A 22,352-nucleotide genomic window follows, 5' to 3' on the forward strand; every position below is an offset into this window, starting at 1 on the left:
AGACTTCCCTCTTCCCCTGCAGTAATGGGACCTCACTGAGGAGGTTTGTGCATCCTCCAGGCCACGGATGTTTCCTGAGGTCCACCCAAGTGTGAGGAGTGATGAAGGGGAAAAGGGCAGGTTCAGCTCCTGGGGCATGGTTGAGCACAGACACGCCCAGCAGTGGGCATTCCCCATCTCCTAGGCTGAGGTGGGCACACAAGAATCAGCCCTCATTTGCACAGGAGGGACTTTGCTTCCTGCCATGTTCCTATGTGAAACCTCCTTCTCCTACTTGTCCACCTGAAGAAATCGACTGCTTTCAATTTCCAGACTCAGAAATGGTAAATGGTTGTAAGGAACCAACAACCATCAGCTTGTTTCTCACTGATCCACCCCGATTCTCTTTCCCAGACCTCCATACGACCAGTCACAGCTGCTCAAGGCCACTCTTCAGAGGAGTCTTTGAGGTTCTTGGATCATTCCAATGCTTATTAACCGTCTTCCTGGCTCCCTCCAGCACTCATGATGAGCTTTCTTGGCCATAACAGGGCCCTTGTGACCATGTCTTCTGCAGTGGTTCTCTGTTTATGATCTTCTGTGCAGAAAATGTGGTCACAGAAAAACACCAAATAAATCAAAACAGATGCTGAGTGAATTGCCAGTAAGAATCTGTCAAGGGTTAAGATTGTGGGGTGACAATAAAACCCTGGCAGATGTATTGTTAACCCCCTCTCCACCCCCCACTTCCCCCTTTTTGCCCCTCCCTCTCCCCCCTTCCCACTCAGGACAGGCGATCGGGAAGGAAAGAAGGACAGAGAGAAGAGAGTTGGAAAAATTAAAAGTGTTTTACTAATGCTACTAATAAGAATAGAGAAAATAATACAAAATAGACAAAAGCAATCTTGAATGTCTCAGCAACTGCAGAGTCGGCAACCAAAGTCCTGGATTAGACTCTGCAGCCAAGCGGAGCTGGATTCAGTCTCTCACTCGGCCTCAGTTCGCAGGGACGACTAGCAAGGTCCTCTCCTAATGTCGGCCATAAGCAGAAGGGAAAAGGCAAAAAGGCAAAAAGGGGCGAGATCCTCGTGATCTCCCACTTTTATTGGAACTATTCACGTGAATGGAATGTTATACACAGTTGGTCAGTTTCTTGGTCACCGGTTTCTCGTTGTCCCTCTCGCGAGATGTCCATCCATGCTTATCAATAAGTTTGCATTCCATTGCTAGGTTTACCAAAACGTGTGTCTGGTTCTCCAGGAAAATGCAGTTAATATGAAGCTTTAGCTGACAGGCAAAATTCACCAAAAGAGAAACTTGTTTTTAACAAAACCAGGACAGAACCAGGCTCTGCTTTCCTTGCAGGGAGTCCATCCTTGGAAGGGGATCCAACCTCTGCTGCTCTGGAGAATGAAACCAGCAGTGTCCATGACACCTGGGGACACAAAGGGTGACTTTTCAAGCCTGCCTTTTGTCTGAGCCATGTTAGATATGTACTTGTGGATGGGGTGTTATGCTTTATATAGCAAATAGTCATTTATTGCCATTGCCCAAAATGGCTACCACAAATGCAGATCTCTTTGCTGCAGATATTTATACCGGGCAATTGAATGCTTTTTCTGTTGTTGTAGATACTGATATTCTTGGGGAAATCACAAAAACACTTGAAGGACAATGGAAGGATTACCATCTTCTTGGCCCTCCAGTGCACTGGCTCCTCTTTGCCAATGTCTCACTGTCACTGCCCAGGGTCTAGATCTGGTGAAGTATTCTGGATATAGTGTAAAAGGTGCTGAGCAGAGGGGGAGAATCACTTCTTCTGGCTGTGCTCCTGCTCTTATGGCCCAGGAGGCTGTTGGCCACCTTTGCTGCTGGTTCCTGCTTTCCCTAGTGGAACTCAGGGACTACCAGAGCCACTTCCACAGGGCTGCTGCCCAGCCACGCAGCCCCTGGCCTCTGCCACTGCAGCCTGGAATTCCCCTGACCAGTTTTTGAGTCTTTTTAGATGTATGAAAGATTTGCTTTCTCCAGTCATGACGACCTTCCAAAATGCATCAGAGAAGCCCTGCTATGACATCAGCCTGGTCTCTCAACATCCCTGGATTCCTCCCATCTGGTCCAATGGACTATTAAGGGTTGAGCTTTCCTCAATAACCTCTGACTTGATCTCCATCCACTTCTGCATTTGTCTGGGATTCTGCCTGGTAGGCACATGGAACTGGGAGAACTTCATGCAAAGGCAAAAGCCAAGAGTACCTCACACCTTAGCAAATTCATAGCCCAAAATCCCTGGGGATGCCACAGGGCCACCCACTCTTTCCTTGTGGGAAAATTTTCCAGGAGGCCTGGAGATGACCTGGGACTTAGAGGTGGGCAGGGAAATGGAGATAGGCTGTGGACACAGACACTGGCTGGGACGTGGAGATGTGGTGGGATGTGGAGATGGACTGGGACAAGGAGGTGGGCTGGACATAAATGGCCTAGGACACAGAGATGGGCTGGGTCATTGAGACAAGTCAGACCCAGTACAGGAGCAGGGAAACATGTGCTTGCCCTGGACACGCCAGCCATGGGATATATGTGCCCAGCACAGACACGCACCCATGGGACACACAGCTCGCCCACAGGGACACCAGAGACACACGCACACGTTGTGCCATCATTCCAGCTTTATTGGTGAAGCCGTGGTGGTGCACTGGTGTGGCGGTGGTGCTGGCCAAGGCTCTGCCGGTTCCGCAGACGCCAGTGCCGGGGTCGGCTCAGCGGCGGCGGCGCCGTGTCCCCCGCCGACGGCGGCTTCTCCTGTACCGCCGGCGTCGGCTCTGCCCATAGCGGCGGCGAGAGCGGCTCCGGTAGCGGCGGCGGCCACGGCGGCGGCCACGGCGGCGACTGCGGCTCCTGCTTCGCCGGTACCGGGCCATGGTGGGCTGGCCGCCGCCCTGTCCTGCCAGAGGATGCAGCTCTGCAAGCTGGCCCCGCTTTTATAGGGGTGCCTGGGCAGGGCCCTTTGTGACATCACCAGTGACGTCACAATGCCCCACTGTGGCAGTTGCACATCCCCCCATGATCCGGAGCCTTCAATAGGGCAGTTGATGGCTCCTTAGCACCTTTTGTACCCCACTGTTCCTGTCCCCACGTACACATAGTCGCTCGCAGCCAAGACTTTTCCTCTGTGACAGGACAGAACACTCCAGGTGTGGAATCCACAGGCCCTTAGTGCTGCTGCAGCCAGCGAGTGAGGTGACGAGCGAGCGCGGACACCGTGTGACCGCGGGACGTGCCGATCGCACTTTGTGCTGCGGGTTCAGCGGCTGCGGAGCGGGGGAGGGAGAAGTTTATTTGAGAGCCGAGGCTGATCTTCAGTTCAGTGGATTTTCCACTGCACTGAGCCACCATGACGGCACGGCTACCCAGAGACTTTTTTATTTTAATAACGGTTCAGCTCAATCAGATTTCATATAAAAACTTGGTGGGTCATGCGAATAATGGGACAGCTCTGGCGGGGTCCTGCCGGCAGCGCGGCTCGCCTCGCCCGTCCCGGTGACGCAATTTCCGGCTGCAGCGCTGGGCCGAGCGGAGGCTCCTGAGTGGGTCCCGGGGGCAAGCGGCGGGTCCGGGGGTGAGCGGCGGGTCGGGATGGGGGCGGGAGAAGCGCCCGCGGCCAGGGCGCGCACACAAAGGTCCGTGTGCAAACAGGCCCTTGGAGCCCCCGGTCCCGGGACCCGCCGGAGCTGAGCCCACAGCTGCCGGCCTGTTGGTGCTTGTGCAGGTGGCAGCGCAGAGGCCGCCATGGGAAACCCGGGTGTCCCCAGCACGTTCCTGTTGGAGCAGCACGTGGCCTGTGCAGGATTTCTAAGTATTAAAAAGGACAAATGCAGTTAAAATGCTTGCAGTGCTATTCTGGGACACATGGACTTTGAATGTATGCATTTTTCGGTAAAGAGAAAAAGGGTTGGATCTATTTTCTCGTTCTGATTGTTGGACATGGCTCTTCTAGAGGTTACCCATGTCCATTGGGCTTCTAGCGCATCTTCTCTGACTCACAGCACACCAAAATGTGCCTGCGTTTTGTTTAGGAGAGCCCCAGCTGCCAGGCGCGGCTGCTGGGTTTGTGCAAACTGTAAAGAAAGCAGCGCGGGCACTCACAGAAACAGCACCAAGTTCTTGCCTTGCTCCTCTGGGGCTGGGGGCTCAACACACCCAGACAGGACACGCTGCCTTTCCCTGGGGGAATTTCTGGAACACAGGCTGTTTGCTTCTGACCAGAGGTGTCTCTGGACTTTTCTCATGACACCTGTCTCCAGCTCTGGAGCTCAGGCCCATGAACAACTCGATTTTAGGCCCCTTGGTCCTGCATCTGTGACAAGTCACGCTGCTCTCACTCCAGCTTCTGCCTGATTTCTGACACCTGTCTTGGTGCCCTGCCCTGGACACTTTCCCTGCTCCAGGTTCAGCCGTCTAACAGGACTCCTGGAAGCCAAGAGCTCCTCTGAGAAAGGAATGAGAAAAAACAAACAAACAAAACTTGTAATGGTGCTTTTTTATTTTCCAAAACTAATTTGATTTTCAGATATTAGATACCCTTGCAAATGATTTCTGCAGCATTTCTGCTCTGTGGATCCCAGCAGCCTGAATCACCACTTGTGACATCATCTTTCCTGCAACACGAAGATCTGTAACATGGCAGCTCAAAAAGTCGTATGGCAACACTATTCAAATGCCAATACAAGTCCTTTCTTTGCTCTGAACTCACTGCGGTAGCAGATCCTACGCCATTGATTTACCACGGTACATTTTGAACCTTCATAGAGATTACTAAGCACCGCAAGGACATTCTTGTGTATGTACTTACTCTAATGAACAAATAGTAGAGAAAATATTTTCACTCACTAGGTGGCAGGAAAAGTCCATTTATATTTCAAGGTTTGCTGTGATGGAAGGCACAACTGATCCTCGAACAGCCTGAGGGTTGTTTTTCCCAGAAACAGATGTGGCTGTACTTCTGCTGCAGGAGAAAAGAGTTGTCATCTGTTGTAAGCAGAACAATAAAAATGGACTAAATGGAGCAGGACACGGTCTGCTGCTGGGACCATATTACCAAGATTTTGTGGGACCATGTTCTGATATTTTAGAGCTCGTAAAGTTATCTTCAAAGTTATCATGAGCTCCAGATAACTCTAAAGTTCTCCTGAATTAGGTCAATTGAGCTTTCACGATGTCAAACTGTTACCAGATGAACAGTGAAGCCGTTTACTTATTGTACTGCAGCCTTTCCACGAGATGCTGGGCAGAAAGTTACTGAACTGACATGTGGTTGAGTTTCCTTTCCTGCACAACAGGATAATCAGGTCAATCCCCAATGAGATGAGCTGTACAAGTGCAAATCCTACACCAGACTCTCTTGCCATTAATGGACGTGGGTCCTTGGGAAATAAGGAGCAGGAAATCAAACCCAGAAAGATGCCCAGCAAAAAACGAAAAACTACAAGTCTGGGAACTGGTGTTCTAGACTGCTGTCACTGCACTGCTCACACCATCTCCCAGCTGTTTGTGCATTTGAAGGTGTTTCACCCAGATTCAGACATTGACAGCTGGGTCTCAAAGCAGCATCTCCAAAACACGCCACGTTTGGACTGCAGTCAGTACAACTGGGCCATCCCCTGAGACACACTGGGGTCTGGAGCCAAAGCCCAGCCCCCGGGCATTAATGCCAAAATCCCCAGTGTCGAAATGGGTGCAATAATGGAGAGCCCAACACCAACCCTGGATTTCCAGCAGGTGGAATTTAAATACAGGGCAAACACACATTGCGGGACTTTCTTCTCAATAACTTATTTTGCAGTACTTCAGGAAGCAACTAAAAGCAGAAATTATAAACGTGGTCTACGTATTCAAAATCAATATAATCCTGATTCAATACGAAAGATGAGTGATCTTCACCCATGACTTTTATGTGTTCCCTGAGCACCTGAGTGCAGTTCACGTGAGAAATTCCCAGGTTCAGATGATCATTACCTCTTCCCACCACTTCCAAAAACCCGATATTTCATCTACAGATGTGGCCATGACCCAGAGAGACATATCAGCTTCTACGCTTACATAACAGACCTCCCTGTCAACACGGCTGTATCAAGAAATCAAGGATCCAAAGCACTCTGAGATCTACAGCATTTACCTGTGCATTTGGGGAACGCTGGAAAGGGCAGTTTTTCCCAACTTCGCCCATTTTCTCAACGTCGAATGTCAGCAAAAGGCACCAGCATGAAGTAGCTGGTGCCTCCTGCAGCCGCCCGAGTCAACAAAGGCGGTTGCCGGCCAGTATAGAATGTTACGTTTCGAAAGTTCCAACTGCTCCTCCAGCTCCTGATATCAACATCATGGCGCCAGGAGACACGTCCAGCTTGAACATCTTCCTTCATCTCCATTGCTTCAGTGTAAATTATAGAAAATCGGGCTATTTCGGAGTCTCCCATCCCAGTGTTTCTTTAATGAAAAATGGAACAAACCCATTTGCCAGGGCTTAAATAATACCCACCCCCTTGCTGAAGGAGCTGTGGCCTGAGAAACAAACCTTTGATAATGCAAAGACAAACCTTATTGACTGTTTTTTAAGCAAAACCTTCTGACCAATGTTTTTCTTACTGTAGCTCTTTGGATGGAGGGTGTTGGGAAGGTGCTTTAAGACTGAGGTTTTATTTCTCATGACTGCACCCAGATTTGATTGGTAATGAATTAATTTCCAGTGGTGGAGTCTGTTTTGCCTGTGACAGTGATGGGTGAGTGATGTCTCCCATCCTTGTCTCGCCCATGAGTGCTTTGTTTCTCTTCTCTCCTGCCCAGCTGAGGAGGGCAGTGACAGAGCAGCTTTGGTGGGCACCTGCTGTCCAGCCAGGGCCAGCCCAGCACAGCTCCCGAGGTTTATCCCGAGGCGCAGAGCCCGGGAACCACCCGGAGGCCCCTGTGCTGACGGGGCAAAACCCACACAGCGAGTTCCCCACGCGCCGGGGCCCGCGCATCCCGGCCCCAGCCAGGCGTGCGGCACCGGGCAAGCAGAAGACAGCCCGAGGAACGGCTGCCGGGCCAGTGGCACCAACGGCACCGCCAGGGCGCGCTGCCTCAGCCCGGAGCCGAAAACAGGCGGGCGGGGCGGCCCTGACACAGTGGGAGCCGCTCTGGAGAGAGAACGGCGCCTGGAGCCCTGGGGCTGCCCCAGGCCCGCGGCCGGGCTGGGCGCCTCCGAGAGGGGAGGCCCCGCCTCGCTGGGGCTGCTGGGGAGGTGCCCGAGGCCACCGCGCCCGCCTGTCCCGCCCTGTCCCGGGCCGCCCTCCCCAGCGCTCGGGTGCGTCGCGGGGCTCCTGGCGGCGGGCGGGCCGGACTCCATTTCCCGTGGGCAGCGCGGGGCGGTGCAGCCGCAGTTCCGCCCGGCGCTGGTCGGCGTTGGGAGTGGGCGGGCTCGGGTGCCGGGGCCATGAGGCGGCGGGCGCGGGGCAGCGGGAGGTGCCGTGTGTGTTGGTGACCGAGGTGAAGGAGGCGCCGTGGGCCCAGCGGGAGTGCCAGGTGGCCGAGGCGGAACGGGGCCGGGGCCGGGGCCGGGCCCAGGGGGAGCCGCTGGGCCGCGGGGAGCGGCGCTGCACGGCGGGCGGAGCGGGGTGGGCAGGCAGCGGCACCGGCCGTGTCAGACCCGCCCGGGCTTTCCCGAAGTGTCTGCGCCTTAAATGTGGGAGACAAAGCTCGTTCGGGAGCCATTTCAGCTCAGACTGGCCTGAGTTGGGAGTTGGAAGGACCCACAAGGATCATTAGTCCAACTCCTGTCCCTGCACAGGACACCCCACAGGTCACCCCGTGTGTCTGAGGACGGTGTCCAGTCTCTTCTTGAACACTGTCAGGTTGGGGCCGTGACACCTCCCTGGGGAGCCTGTTCAGTGTCCAGCACCTCTGGGTGAAGAACCTTTTCCTCATGTCCAACCCAAACCTCTCCTGGCACATCTTCTGCCATTCCCTGGGTTCTGTCATTGGTTGCCAGACAGATCAGTGCCTGCCCTTCCTCCTCCCCTTGTGAGGAGGCTGCAGACCGTGATGAGGTCTCCTCTTCGTCTTCTCTTCTCCAGGCTGAACAAACCAAGTGACTTTAACTGCTCCTCATATGGCTTCTTCCCCAAACCCTTCACCAGCCTCTTCTGGACACCCTCCAATAGCTTTATATCCTTTTTATCCTGTGGCGCCCAGAACTGCACCCAGAACCCCCAGGTCCCTCTGCAGAGCTGCTCTCCAGCATCTTGTGCCCCAGTCTGTATGTACAGCCAGGGCTGCTGGCACTAAGATGGATGCTTGTGGAACCCACTAGTGACGTGTCCAACCCAACATGGCCCCATTTACTAGAACGCTTTGAGCCCGGCCCGTCAGCCGATTGCTCACCCACTGCACTGTGTGTTTATCCAGCTGTGTGCTGGACGTCTTGTCCAGGAGAATGCTGTGAGAGACACTATCAAAGCTTTACTGAAATCCAAAAACGATTTATTTATTCACGGTGCACATACATTCAAACTTCTGTTATGCATGAAAATTTCTGTGAAATAAATTGGGGGAGCACTCTGATTAGAGATTTTTTCATCTCTCTACATATTAATTTGAAGTACTTGCTTCATCCCATTCTCCGCTCTACGTATGGTTCTTGGTTTTCTTTTTGCTTCCAGGTCTTCTTGGCTCTGTTGTCAAAATAGATATACAGAAATTTTTCTACATTATTGACTAGAATAAATCTATATGCTCTTTCAGAAACATGTTCAGAACCAGGCTGCCTGCTCTGTGGACATCTCGGAGCGTGGGCCAAATGCTGCGCCGAGAGCCCCCCCTTAGGCAGGATGGCTGCCTGAGGAAATCTCCCGGGACCAGGATTCCCTCATCTCCCCATGTGGGTGAGTGAAATAATTCCTCGCAGGATCACGGGTCTCTGTTTATTTTTCCTCACTTAGGCAAAGTGAGTGTATTCTGTGTTTAAATATAAGCACATGTATTTTCTTTAGTAATTCCTTGCCAGATTCAGGCAAGTGTGTACTTTTCCCGGAGTCAGGGAGGGCTCTGGCGTTGTATTTGGTGAGCCACGAGCACACTGTGGATCCCCATTGTTATTATTTGCTGCACCCCAATAATTTCCTCAACTGATACTCAAACCTGTATTTATGTTCTTGGAGTGCTAAAAGCCCGTTCTTTACCGGTTAATCTGCTGCACCTTTTTGACCAGAATAAAAGTTTGTTTTGAACCCTGTTGTCTGCCTAAAACTAACTTTTGGGGTGCCTCTGTGACACACGGGATGGGGGACACAGGGGACATAGAGGGGACGTGGGGGGTGACATGGGGGTGGGGGACAAAGCGGACGTGGAAGGGACATGAGGGTCACAGGGGGGGACACATCCCCCGCTTTTCCCCCCTGCACCACAATTTACCCCCCAGTTTCCTCCGGTTTTAGAATCCCCAAATAACTTCCGTTGGAAAAGACCTTTAAGATCATGGAGTCCAACTGTTCCCCCGATACCCAATCGGAGTTGAAACGCCCGTCGCCAGTTTCCCGCGAATCCCTTTGGGCCTTGAGTGTTTTATTCCCCCTGAGCGACCCCCAGATGAAACACCCGGACACTCAAGTTCTCGCGTTTGCAGCAAAATCCCCATTTTGCCCCGTTTTAGTTTCTCAAACTGGGATGAACATCCTGGGCTCTTCTCAAACGCAAAATAACGGGGGTTTCGCTGCCCTCTGGGCTGGACTTTGCTGCTGCTTAATGGAGATAAACCTGGCATTTTTATTAGTGTGAATTTCCTTAATTGGGATCTTCCCTATGATCCTAATGGGGATGAACTTATATTTTTTTTAACAGTGTTGATTTCCTTAAACTCAGCTTCTTTGTTAGTGTCAATTTCCTTAAACTCAGCCTTTTTATTAGCATTGAGTTCCTTCATTGGGATCTTCCCTACGATCTTAAAGGGGGTAGACTCGGCTTTTTTAATTAGTGTGACTTTCCTTAATTGGGATCTTCCCTATGATCCTAATGGGGATAAACTCGTTGTTTTTAACAGGTAGGCTCCCCCATGCACGGCCGGGAGACAGCCCAGAGCAGCCGGACCATGCAGCAGCCAATTTTCTCCTGCCCGACACCGTCTGCTCTGCAGGGACGAGCCTGAGCCCGAGCAGCCGTGCCTGCCCATCCCGGCATCAGGCGAGCCACTGCTCCAGCAGCGTGTGCGGGTGAGCCAGGGCCATGCAACGAGGAAGAGGGACCTCCTCCTCTTCAGTGACACCTCGGGCATCGCCAAGCACCAGTAAGATTTGCAGAGCCCAGTGGCCTTTCCTCCCAACCCTGGACAGGGCAGCAGGGCAGCAGGGCAGGGACAGCCCAGGAGCAGCCCCAGGTGGCCGGCACCCTGGTGCTGGATGCAGCCATGGCCGTGACCATGGCAGGGGGACTTGGGAGGGGAGCCAGCAGGCTCAGGCACCTCCAGATCACTCCCTGCCACTCCTCTATGCAGACGTATTCCATATCATGCACCAGCCCCTGGGAAAACTGAAAGGTACAATAGTTTGTTAAAAACTACACTAAAGGCATTGGGTGGTGGAACCTTTTAAAACTGGGAGTCACATTTAGCAAAAGCCACTTGGTTGGTCAACACTAGAGGATCAGTTGATTGAGCTGGGCCTGGGGTGGAATGTCCCGGTTCTGTTAAAATCAAGTTTCTCTTGTAGTGAATTTGCCTGTCAGCTAAAGCTCCATATTAGCTGATTTCCTGAAAAGCCAGATCCATGTTTTGGTAGACACAGCAATGGAATGTGAGGTGACAGTGACAGGCTGGGCTGACAGGCTCCCCCTCCCCTAGGGGGCGCTCGGCTGCCACACCCAGCTGACACAGAACCTTTGTCACAATGCCCGCTACCGTGGCGAGGATGCGGTGACTCTGCAGGTGACAGGGACACTGCAGGACTTGGTGTTAGCTCAGCAGTTTCTCAGTTCCCTGAAGAAGGTGATTTCTGCAAATGGCTGGTTTGGCTTTTGAAATGATGTCATCAGGTGGGTGTTTTGGTGTAATACGCTGAAAACCAGAGCAGAAATGGTGAAATATTCCCATGATATGCATGATCCCTGCAGCAAACCACCATGACAGAGCCTAACTAGATCTGCAGCTTTTTTTTTGTGCTGCCAGCAGATTGTGGAAGTACAGTATAAAAACCATCCTTATGGAGAGATCCTGTATCAAAAATAGCGTGGTCAGCAGGACAAGGGAAGTGATCCTTCCCCTGTACTCTGCATTGGGGAGGCCACACCTGGAGTACTGTGTTCAGTTCTGGGCCCCTCAGTTCAGGAGAGACATTGAAGTGCTGGAGCGGGTCCAGAGAAGAGCAGCACTACTGGTGAGGGGACTTGAGCATAAGACCTATGGGGAGAGGCTGAGGGAGCTGGGGTTGTTTAGTCTGGAGAAGAGGAGGCTTAGAGGTGACCTCATCACTCTCTATAACTACCTGAAGGGAAGTTACAGCCAGGTGGATCAGGCAGTGAGCAATAGGACAAGGGGGCATGGGCTTAAACTCTGCCAGGGGAAATTTAGGCTGGATATTAGAAAGAAATTCTTTACAGAGAGAGTGGTCAGGCGTTGGAATGGCTGCCCAGGGAGGTGGTGGACTCGCCGTCCCTGCAGGTTTTTAAACTGAGATTGGACATGGCACTTAGTGCCATGATCTAGTCAATGGACTGGAGTTGGACCAAGGGTTGGACTCGATGATCTCTGGGGTCTTTTCCAACACAGTCGATCCTGTGATTCTGTGATCTTTGCATTTTAGGCTTAGTCTAAGTGTCTCAAGTAGTTGGGGTTTTTGTTTAAGGCTTAATCTAAAAGGTCTGATGGCTTTCCTGATTGTCTAAAGAAGAGTGTGCTGTAAATATAAATAGAAAAACCATCCTTTTGGAGTGATCTTGGTGTTTTAGGCTCAGTGTAAGTTTCCCAAGTAGTTGGGTTGTTTTTTTTCTCTTCTGTGAAAAATATTTTGCTGCTTGTGCATTCTCAAAATGTCTTGATGGTGTGTGGAGACAATAGAAGTGCGATGTTACGTACAAAATTTTGCATTTGTATCTGTAAAGGGATTCTCATATTCATATGCACTCATGAATTGACTAAATAGTTTTTCTTTTCTGTATTTCTGTTATTTTCAGAACACACAGATGACAACACCCCAGTCCTCAAGAACTCACCAGAAACTGTTGCAAGAATCGCGTCTGGAGCAGTTAAAGCTCCCGGCAAAACAAACATTTTCTAAGTATTCCTAGGGCTTTGTATTCTTTGTGAGCAGTTTCAGTGTGGTTTAACCTTTTTGATAGATATTAGTTTACAGTGGCATTCAAATGGTATCTTGCTCTGACTCTGTGACTGAGAATCTGTGTCTGTTATATTGACTCTGTGACTGTGATTCTGACTGTGACAGTGATTCTGTGACACTGTGACTGAGACTGTTACTCAGACTCTGGGACTCTGACTCTGTGACTTTGTGACACTGTGACTGAGACACTTTGACTGTGACACTGTGTCTCTATGACTGACACCGAGACTGTGACTCTGTGTCTTTGTTAGTCTGTGACTGTGACTCTGTGACTGTTATTGTGACGGTGACTATATAACTATGACTGAGACTCTATGACTGTGACTCTTTGACTGTTAATGTGATCCTGTGACTCTGTGACACTGTGACTCTGTAACTCTGTGACTGTGACTGTGACTCTGTTCTCTCACTCTGTGACTCTATGATTCTGTGACTCTGACTCTGTGACTGTGACTATGATTCTGTGACTGTGGTACTGCAATTCTGTGACTCTATGACACTTTGACTGTGACTCTGTGACTGTCGCTGTAACTCTGTGACTCTGTGACACTGTGACTGTGAGTCTGTGAATCTGTGACTGTCACTGTAATTCTGTGGCTCTGTAACTATAAATGAGACTCTATGACTGTAACTCTGTAGCTGTTACTGCGACTCAGTGAGTGTGACTCTGACTCTGTGACACTGTGACTGTTAATGTGACTCTGTGACTCTGACTCTGTTACTCTGTGACTTTGTGATGCTGTGTATCACAGTATCACAGTATGTTTGGGATTGGAAGAGACCTCAAAAGATCATCTAGTCTGTCGGGGATTGAGACCCCGGCATAGTTTCTGGCCTGCGGCGACGGAGGAAGAAATGCGGCCAATTCAATGTGAATGATAAGCATACTTCTTCCCTTTATTGATACAGAGCACAGACTTTTATAGTGGTTCGATTAGTTATGCCTACTCGTCAAACACCGATTTGATAGCATACGCAATGAGCCCATCCCAACATACATAATGAGTCCATCCCCTTCTGTGGCCCCCCTGGTATGTGAATTCCCTCGTTATCTCGGAGCTGCCTCCTGAGACTTGTTTATCCAGGCCTTTCTCAGGAGCTGCCTCCTGAGACTTGTTTATCCAGGCCTTTCTCAGGCAGTACCTTCTCACTTACCCTCAGCTCATGCTAACTGAGGCCTACTTATGCTAACTAGAAAAGATCCTCCTCGTAGAGAGGGTCTCATGCCCTTTCTCTCTTAGCCATTCTCCAACAATTCCCCCCTTTTTCTTTTCGGACGAGCAGAGTTTGTCTCAACGTGTGCTCAAATATTCTCTTAATACAGGATAAAACACAGCTTAAACACAAAAGCCCAATAACTGCAATAATCACAATAGCTAACAGACTTTGCAAAAGGTCTTTGACCCATTCTCCCAGTCCCAGCTAGTTCATCAAACTTTCTAGGCCGAAAAACCCCATATCCTTTTGAATCTTTTGGGAGTGGTCCATAAGTTGTTGAATTTCCTTATGGATTGAAATCTATTTATCTTTTAGATCCATACAGCAGAGACCATCACATCCTTCACACCCCTGTCCTTGAGCTAATAACAAAAGTCTGTCGCAGCTCTACTCTACCATGTGGCATGTCTTAAAGAATCTATATCTAACAAAAGTCCACTTAAAGCTCTTGAAGTTCTGTTAGTTTGCTTAACTAGCCAGCATCCTGATTTTCTAAAATATTCAAAGCTTTAGCTGTGCCAACACCAGATACAAGAGATCCTAAACCCCTTAACCTTGACCTCCAAAAATCTACATTATCATCACATTTTGACTCATATACACGCAAAAAGTGTTTTTCTCGTCTTGCTCTTCTGTGATCTATTATCATAGATACATTGGGTGTTAAGAGAGTTAATAGTCCCAAAATACACAGTCCTCCAACAGCATTAGAAGGAATTCCTGGTTAGGCTCTATCTTCACAGGTCAAGGATACCCCATACTTTGCAGTCTTGTCCATTCATGCTTTAGCATATTGTCCTGGCACCTTTCACAAACCAGCTGGATACAAGCATCCATGGGCACAGATCCCAGCAATTCCAGTTCCTGTGGTTCAATGTCTATTTCCAGGAGACAATTAATCCAAAGTGCCATGTTGGTATTATTACAGTTTGTTGCAATGCCTCTGCACCGACCACTATTTTGAAACAGCCGTGTGCTGCTGCTGTAGTCATCAAGGGGGATGCCAACCAAGCATGTGTGGAACGGGTCCTCCAGAGATGTCGTTGTTAGGCACATAGAGTCCTGGTCAGTCATGCCGGCCAAAGCAATCCACATGCTAGTCTTTGTGCAGGCATCCAAAACACAGCAGCTGCAACAATCATTGCCAGGAAGATAACACAGGTTTCACGTTTCGTGCCAGCAACCATTGCGGCCCTTGATCTGTAAAGACACAAACATAACCTCTCTCCCAGGTTAGCAACTGATGTGGCCTTCTCCATTAACTAGTGATTTGACCATAACTAATGTAGGTTCTTTCTGATTTAGCATGGTTTTGGGTCATACTTGCAAAGTATTTCATTACACACATTGCTTTTGACAATTGGTTTTGTGGTGTTTCCCCTACTTCTGCGTTGGGCCTTGACTACGTACTCAGAATCACAAATCAAATTTAGAGGTTCCTCCTTAAAAAGCTCTAAGTAATTTAAAGCTGCGCCAAGTTCTGCTAATTGGGTTGAGCCTTCAATAATTTTTACAGAATGATGCCAATTGTTATCTTCACACCTCCCAGAATCATCAACAAAAACTTTGCAAGTATGTAGGATCAGACCAAATACAAGTATGGCCTATGACCTGATGTTAAAGATTTGCAGGTTCTGCAGGAATTTACATTTTACATTTATGCATGCCAAAAGCTGTGCTGTTAAGAAAACCAGCTAGTGCAATTTATAAAGACATAGATTACAAACTAAAAAAAAAATCAGAATTACATTTCACAAATGGTACATATATGACAAAAGGATCATGGCCTATTAAGACTTAAATTCATTCCCTGCATTTTCTTGATCAGAGTGACAATTGGTATATAACAGTCGGTATATCAGTTTGCTAGCAGTCTCATCATACTGTCCCACAATAGCCACAGGTTGTTTCTAGGTGGTAGCTAGAAATAGACAAATCTGCAAGTCCAATCGAATGCAGCCAGCCTGTAAAGTTGTCATAAATTCATTCCTCAAAGTTTCTAACTCCATTTTGGCTGTCATAGTTATTGGATATTGTTTTCCCTTACCGGATCGAAGTCCTGTTTCAGATCTATCAGTGTAGAATTTGCTCTATCGCAACATTGGCTGTTAATAGCATTTGAAATCTCCTTGGAGATTTCTCACTTGCAGCAAGCAGATCTGCACCATCCCAGCAGCTTCTTGTAGGCCATGCAACTAAACAGAATTCTCAGAAAACGTTATTTGAGCTTACAATTTACTTAACAAATCTTAACCTAAGAGAGGTATAGGACTTTCTGGCAACTATAAGTATTCATGTATTAAAACTTTGTTCCATATTTGGCATTCCATTTGTCTCAAAAAACGGCCTTTCTTTCGTTTTCTCCCATGACCTCAAACTGCACCGCTGGACTGCTCCATTCAGTATTACATCGCCACGGTGGGGGGGGACCCCCATTTTTCACTGCTTTAAAAGCAGGCAGCCAGGTTTTTCCATTTTTGTTTTTCTTTCTCTTCGTGCTGCAGTTTAGAGATAACCAAGGTCACGCAGCTGGCATAATGGCTGGTACGAAGTGGGAGGCTCTGGGAAACTCCTCAGTTACACATTCCTTAGCTCCATTTACCTTTTACAATTTAGAGATGTCAAAAAACAGTATAAACCAGTATAATAAACATCAATCCATCATTCTATTGTCCTAGATCCAAATCATCCATGATTCTATTGTCCTAGATCCAAATCAGTTCATATTCCAGCAACCTTTAAACACAACTTCATAACTTCATACAATTCATACAATACCAAGTTCACATCCATTATAGCATTTTTCTTTCTTTCTTTTTTTTTTTTTTTTTTTTTTTTTTTTTTTTTGAGCAGAGTTTAACACTTTAAATTCTTTTCTGGCCTCAAAATTACTAGATAACAGTATAAGCAATTACTCTAATGTGTAAGGATGCAATCCTAAGGTGAAGCAAGGCGGAATTTTAGCAATGGAACCGGTTCCCATTATAAATATGCAGATTAAAATACTGAGCTCAGATGTAAAAACCAAATACCAAGGTCAAATATGCAGATAGATCACAGTCACACTAATGTAAGACAATACCTCAATTTTTGCATTGCACCTTTGAGCCGCTCACTGCTCAGCCAGGTGGAGGTACCTCTGGGTCTCCCTGACAAAACAGGTCAGTGGCGCCGGAGCCCATCGGCCCTCGCCCCCCCGCCATAGCAATGAGCTGAACCGGGCAAGGCCTTGTTTTGTTTTTGTTTGGTTTCTTTTAGTGTCTCATCTGGTGTGCTATAACTGTTATTCCAAAACCTGGATTCTTTACTTGATGTGCATACGAAAAGGCCAAATTTAGTGCACCGACATGAGAGACTGCCTGTCACAGAGTTGCGCAAGTCTGGATATTGGAATAAAGCTAGTACGCTGGAGAGAAAAATAACAACTACTACACGCAAAATTTTTATGACCACATTCACGCAGTAAGGAACTAAATTACTCATGATTTTCTGAATTATCACAAAATGCACATTTTGAGTCAACGGATTCTCATGATTTAACAGACTGCGAACTTATCATACCATATAGCACAGACCTACTAAAATCGCAACATATTTAAACAGATACCCACAAAGAAAACAGGTTAATAAGGAAAGAATCTTGCAGACTCTAACAAGTTTGCTGTGACCTGTGTGTTATCAGTTAACTCCCTTTCAGCTGTCTGAAATGATTTAATGATCTCTTGTAGGGATTCGTTTTGTCCTACTCTGCTGGCCTCAAAAACAACATTAATTGCAACAAGATTCTATCCTCCGGACACTTAGCAGCCGACACTGATTTCAACATTTAACAAGATCTTCCTTCCTTATAATTCTGAGTGCTTTCCCAAGTTTTAAAAGCACCTCCCAATACTGACTTTACAGAAACACAACTGAAAACAATTATTCCTGACCCCATCTTGCAAGTAAAAACCTTGAGAAGAGGGAGGGAGGGAGGGAAGGAGGGAAGGGGGGGTGGGCGGCACACAGAATCACAGAATCACAGAATCGACTGGGTTGGAAAAGACCTCAGAGATCATCGAGTCCAACCCTTGGTCCAACTCTAGTCCGTTTATTAGATCATGGCACTAAGTGCCATGTCCAATCTCAGTTTAAAAACCTGCAGGGACGGCGAGTCCACCACCTCCCTGGGCAGCCATTCCAATGCCTGACCACTCTCTCTGTAAAGAATTTCTTTCTAATATCCAGCCTAAATTTCCCCTGGCAGAGTTTAAGCCCATGCCCCCTTGTCCTATTGCTCACTGCCTGATCCACCTGGCTGTAACTTCCCTTCAGGTAGTTATAGAGAGTGATGAGGTCACCTCTAAGCCTCCTCTTCTCCAGACTAAACAACCCCAGCTCCCTCAGCCTCTCCCCATAGGTCTTATGCTCAAGTCCCTTCACCAGTCTTGTTGCTCTTCTCTGGACCCGCTCCAGCACTTCAATGTCTTTCCTGAACTGAGGGGCCCAGAACTGAACACAATACTCCAGGTGTGGCCTCCCCAATGCAGAGTACAGGGGAAGGATCACTTCCCTTGTCCTGCTGACCACGCTATTTTTGATACAGGACAGGATACCATTGGCCTTCTTGGCCACCTGGGTACACTGATGGCTCATGTTGAGCTTCCTGTCAATTAGTACCCCCAGGTCCCTTTCTGTCTGACTGCTCTCCAGCCACTCTGCGCCCAGCCTGTAGCGCTGCAGGGGGTTGTTGTGACCAAAGTGCAGCACCCGGCACTTGGCCTTATTGAACTTCATCCCATTGGAATCAGCCCATTTTTCCAGTCTGTCCAGATCCCTCTGCAGAGCCCTCCTGCCTTCCAGCAGGTCGACACTCCCTCCCAACTTGGTGTCATCTGCAAACTTGCTGATGATGGTCTCAATCCCTTCATACAAATCATCAATAAAGATGTTAAATAGGACTGGACCCAACACCGACCCCTGGGGAACACCACTAGTGACCGGCCGCCAGCTAGATGCAGCCCCATTCACCAGCACTCTCTGGGCCCGGCCCTCCAGCCAGTTCTTAACCCAGCGTAGAGTACACTTGTCCAAGCCATGGGCTACCAGCTTTTGCAGGAGTATATTATGGGAGATAGTGTCAAAGGCCTTGCTGAAGTCCAGATAGACCACATCCACGGCTTTCCCCTCATCCACCAGGTGAGTTACCTGATCATAAAAGGAGATCAGGTTGGTCAGACAGGACCTGCCTCTCCTAAACCCATGCTGGCTGGGTCTGATCCCTTGTCCATCCTGAAGGCGCTGTGTGATTCCATTCAGGATGATCTGCTCCATAACCCTGCCAGGCACTGAGGTCAGGCTGACAGGCCTGTAGTTGCCAGGGTCAGCTTTGCAGCCCTTTTTGTGGACTGGGGTAACATTGGCCAATTTCCAATCATATGGGACCTCCCCAGTGAGCCAGGACTGTTGGAAGATGATGGAGAGAGGCTTGGCAAGTTCTTCTGCTAGCTCCCTCATCACCCTAGGTTGGATCCCATCTGGTCCCATTGACTTGTGAGGATCCAGATGGCTCAGTAAATCACCAACTATTTCCTCCTGGAATACAAGGGGCCTATTTGGGTTCCTATCTCTGTCTGCTTGAAAACAATTAACTCACATTCCTGACAAGCTGCTTGATTTTCAGAGGCGCAATACGCGGAGCACATAATATGTACTGTAAAACTCACAAATAACATGTTGATAGCAAACATTAGCATTCTCTACTGCTAATCTCAACACTCGTGCTTCCTCAGCTTCTAAGTTTTCACCCTGCTTACTGATGGCCTCTTGAAGATAGTCAATAAATTGCATGTAATTCTCATTAGGACCCTGATTAACAGTTGCAAATTATTTGGCTGCTTTGTTGGTTTCAGGCACCTCTCTCATAGCTTTATATGCAAAATCTGTTGACTGCCTCAGGATTTCGGAACTAATCGTGCCTGTAGTTGTGGCGTGTCAGTTAGTGTCTCTTCCAGGAGTTGTGGGATACCTGCCCCTTTCAACGAATCTGCATAGTTCTGTCCTAAATGATCTATAGCTGTTACCTTTCACAGAGTTCTTTTGCCCAGTTCTCATCCGGCGACTCCTTCTGCTCTTTCGTAGGAGTTAGAGGGTTAAAAGACAGTAAAAGCAGATTGGTAAAATTGGTAAAAGGACTGACAGTACACTTGTTTACGACTTTAGCATTCTCCTCTTTCACAGGGTCTTTGAGTAAGTTGTCTGACTCCAATCCTCTGGACTTGCTGCTCTCACTAGGGTTAGATGATGGTACAGGAGGCCACCCGCTCGGCATTTTTCCTCCCCCCGCCCCGGACTGCAACGCTGCAAAAATTCCGGCAGCAGCAGATTGTTCAGCCTTAAGGTCTTTTAAGACAGTCCCATGATTTCCATTGCTGACTCTATCCCATTTTTCCTGCTCTATATTGTCCCAAAGTTCAAGTTTTGAGTCACTAATGCTCGTAACAGTCTTTTCAGGTTTTAATTGCTTCACTGTAGTAATTATCAGTTTCCAGGCGGTTACAAGGCCGAGAATATATTTTTCACGGTGACTTATTGCCTTCCACAACACAGTTCCCATTTTTTTTTCCAAGTCCCTATTTGAAAAACTCCTGACAGGTCAGCAGGATACCCATTGCCTCTGCACCAAGTCAATAGTCCTTTGAGGTTCTCCGTTGATTTATCATCATCTATAACCGTATCCCATAACACATCTCCTAGTTTTCTCCACTCTCCCTCATCAAACAATAAATCAGGATCCTGAAAACACCCTTTAGTTCCCTGTTGCTACTAGACCAGCTAGCTGTTTAACGCAACTATTATCAACCCCCTGCTTTTCTAAAAAGCTCCGTAAAAGATTTAGGGCTACTTCTAAATCCATGCCTCTATTATTCATTATGACAGATTACAATACTTCCGTTCCTCCTCCTCCTCCTCCTCCTCCTTGTAAAAACGATATCCTTGCAGCCCTTCAGCCTTGTAGCCCTGCAGAAGCGAACTTCAATCGGTTCAGGCGTCGGAGATGAAACACCACAGCACAGTGTTCGGTCGCTCTTTGCCCGCCGGTCGCTGCTCCCGGCGCTCTGTTCTCTGTCCATCACTCAGGCTCCGCGGTCTTTGCTAGTTCTTGTAAGTCCCCGTTAATCCTTGTAAGTCCTCGTTAGTCCTTCAGGTCCCTGTTCGGGCGCCAAATGTCGGGGATCGAGACCCCGGCATAGTTTCTGGCCTGCGGCGACGGAGGAAGAAATGCGGCCAATTCAATGTGAATGATAAGCATACTTCTTCCCTTTATTGATACAGAGCACAGACTTTTATAGTGGTTCGATTAGTTATGCCTACTCGTCAAACACCGATTTGATAGCATACGCAATGAGCCCATCCCAACATACATAATGAGTCCATCCCCTTCTGTGGCCCCCCTGGTATGTGAATTCCCTCGTTATCTCGGAGCTACCTCCTGAGACTTGTTTATCCAGGCCTTTCTCAGGAGCTGCCTCCTGAGACTTGTTTATCCAGGCCTTTCTCAGGCAGTACCTTCTCACTTACCCTCAGCTCATGCTAACTGAGGCCTACTTATGCTAACTAGAAAAGATCCTCCTCGTAGAGAGGGTCTCATCCCTTTCTCTCTTAGCCATTCTCCAACACTAGTCCTATCCCCCTGCTGGAGCAGAAATGCCCAGGTGAGGTCGCACAGGAACATATCCAGGCGGGTTTTGAATGTCTCCAGTGAAGGAGACTCCACAACCTCCCTGGGCAGCCTGGTCCAGTGCTCTGTCACCCTCACTGAGAAGTAGTTTTTTCTCAAATTTAAGTGGAACCTCTTGTGTTCCAGCTTGATCCCATTACCCCTTGTCCTATCATTGTTTGCCACCGAGAAGATCCTGGCTCCATCCTCATGGCACTCACCCTTTATATATTTATAAACGTTAATAAGGTCACCCCTCAGTCTCCTCCAAACTAAAGAGACCCAGCTCCCTCAGCCTTTCTTCATAAGGGAGGTGCTCCACTCCCTTAATCGTCTTTGTTGCCCTATGCTGGACCCTCTCCAGCAGTTCCCTGTCCTTCTTGAACTGAGGGGCCCAGAACTGGACACAATATTCCAGATGTGGTCTCACCAGGGTGGAGTAGAGGGGAAGGAGGACCTCTCTCGATCTACTAACCACCCCCCTTCTAATCCACCCCAGGATGCCATTGGCCTTCCTGGCCACAAGGGCCCAGTGCTGGCTCATGGTCATCCTGTTGTCCACCAGGACCCCCAGGTCCCTTTCCTCTACACTGCTCTCTAATATGTAATTTCCCAACCTATACTGGAACCTGGGGTTGTTCCTGCCAAGATGCAGGACTCTACACTTTCCCTCGTTAAATTTCATTAGGTTATTCCCCGCCCAACTTTCCAGCCTGTCCAGGTCTCGCTGGATGGCAGCACAGCCTTCCGGCGTGTCAGCCACTCCTCCCAGCTTAGTGTCATCAGCAAACTTGTTGATAGTACACTCTATTCCCTCGTCTAAATCGTTAATGAATATATTGAATAATATTGGCCCCAGCACTGACCCCTGAGGCACTCCACTAGATACTGGCCTCCAACTAGACTCCGCACCATTGACTACCACTCTCTGGCTTCTCTCCTTAAGCCAGTTTGCAACCCACCGCACAACTCTATTGTCTAGACCGCACGCCCTCAGTTTAGCTGTGAGGATGCTGTGGGAGACTGTGTCAAAGGCTTTACTGAAGTCAAGGCAGACCACATCCACCGCTTTGCCATCATCCATCCACCTTGTTACATTC

At 48.6% G+C, this 22,352-nt stretch overlaps 1 long non-coding RNA gene across 1 annotated transcript in view; it reads left to right on the forward strand.

Moving 5' to 3' along the window:
* The first annotated feature begins 3,537 nt into the window (after window positions 1-3,537).
* Window positions 3,538-22,352, forward strand: part of LOC309452486 — a 231,305-nt gene continuing 212,490 nt past the window's right edge. The window contains exon 1 of the long non-coding RNA XR_014186559.1: window positions 3,538-3,570. This is a non-coding gene — a long non-coding RNA (uncharacterized lncRNA). The remainder of the gene's footprint in view (window positions 3,571-22,352) is intronic.

Source organism: Streptopelia decaocto, assembly GCF_964273445.1.
Source record: "Streptopelia decaocto genome assembly, contig: HAP1_SCAFFOLD_102, whole genome shotgun sequence".
NCBI lineage: Eukaryota > Metazoa > Chordata > Aves > Columbiformes > Columbidae > Streptopelia > Streptopelia decaocto.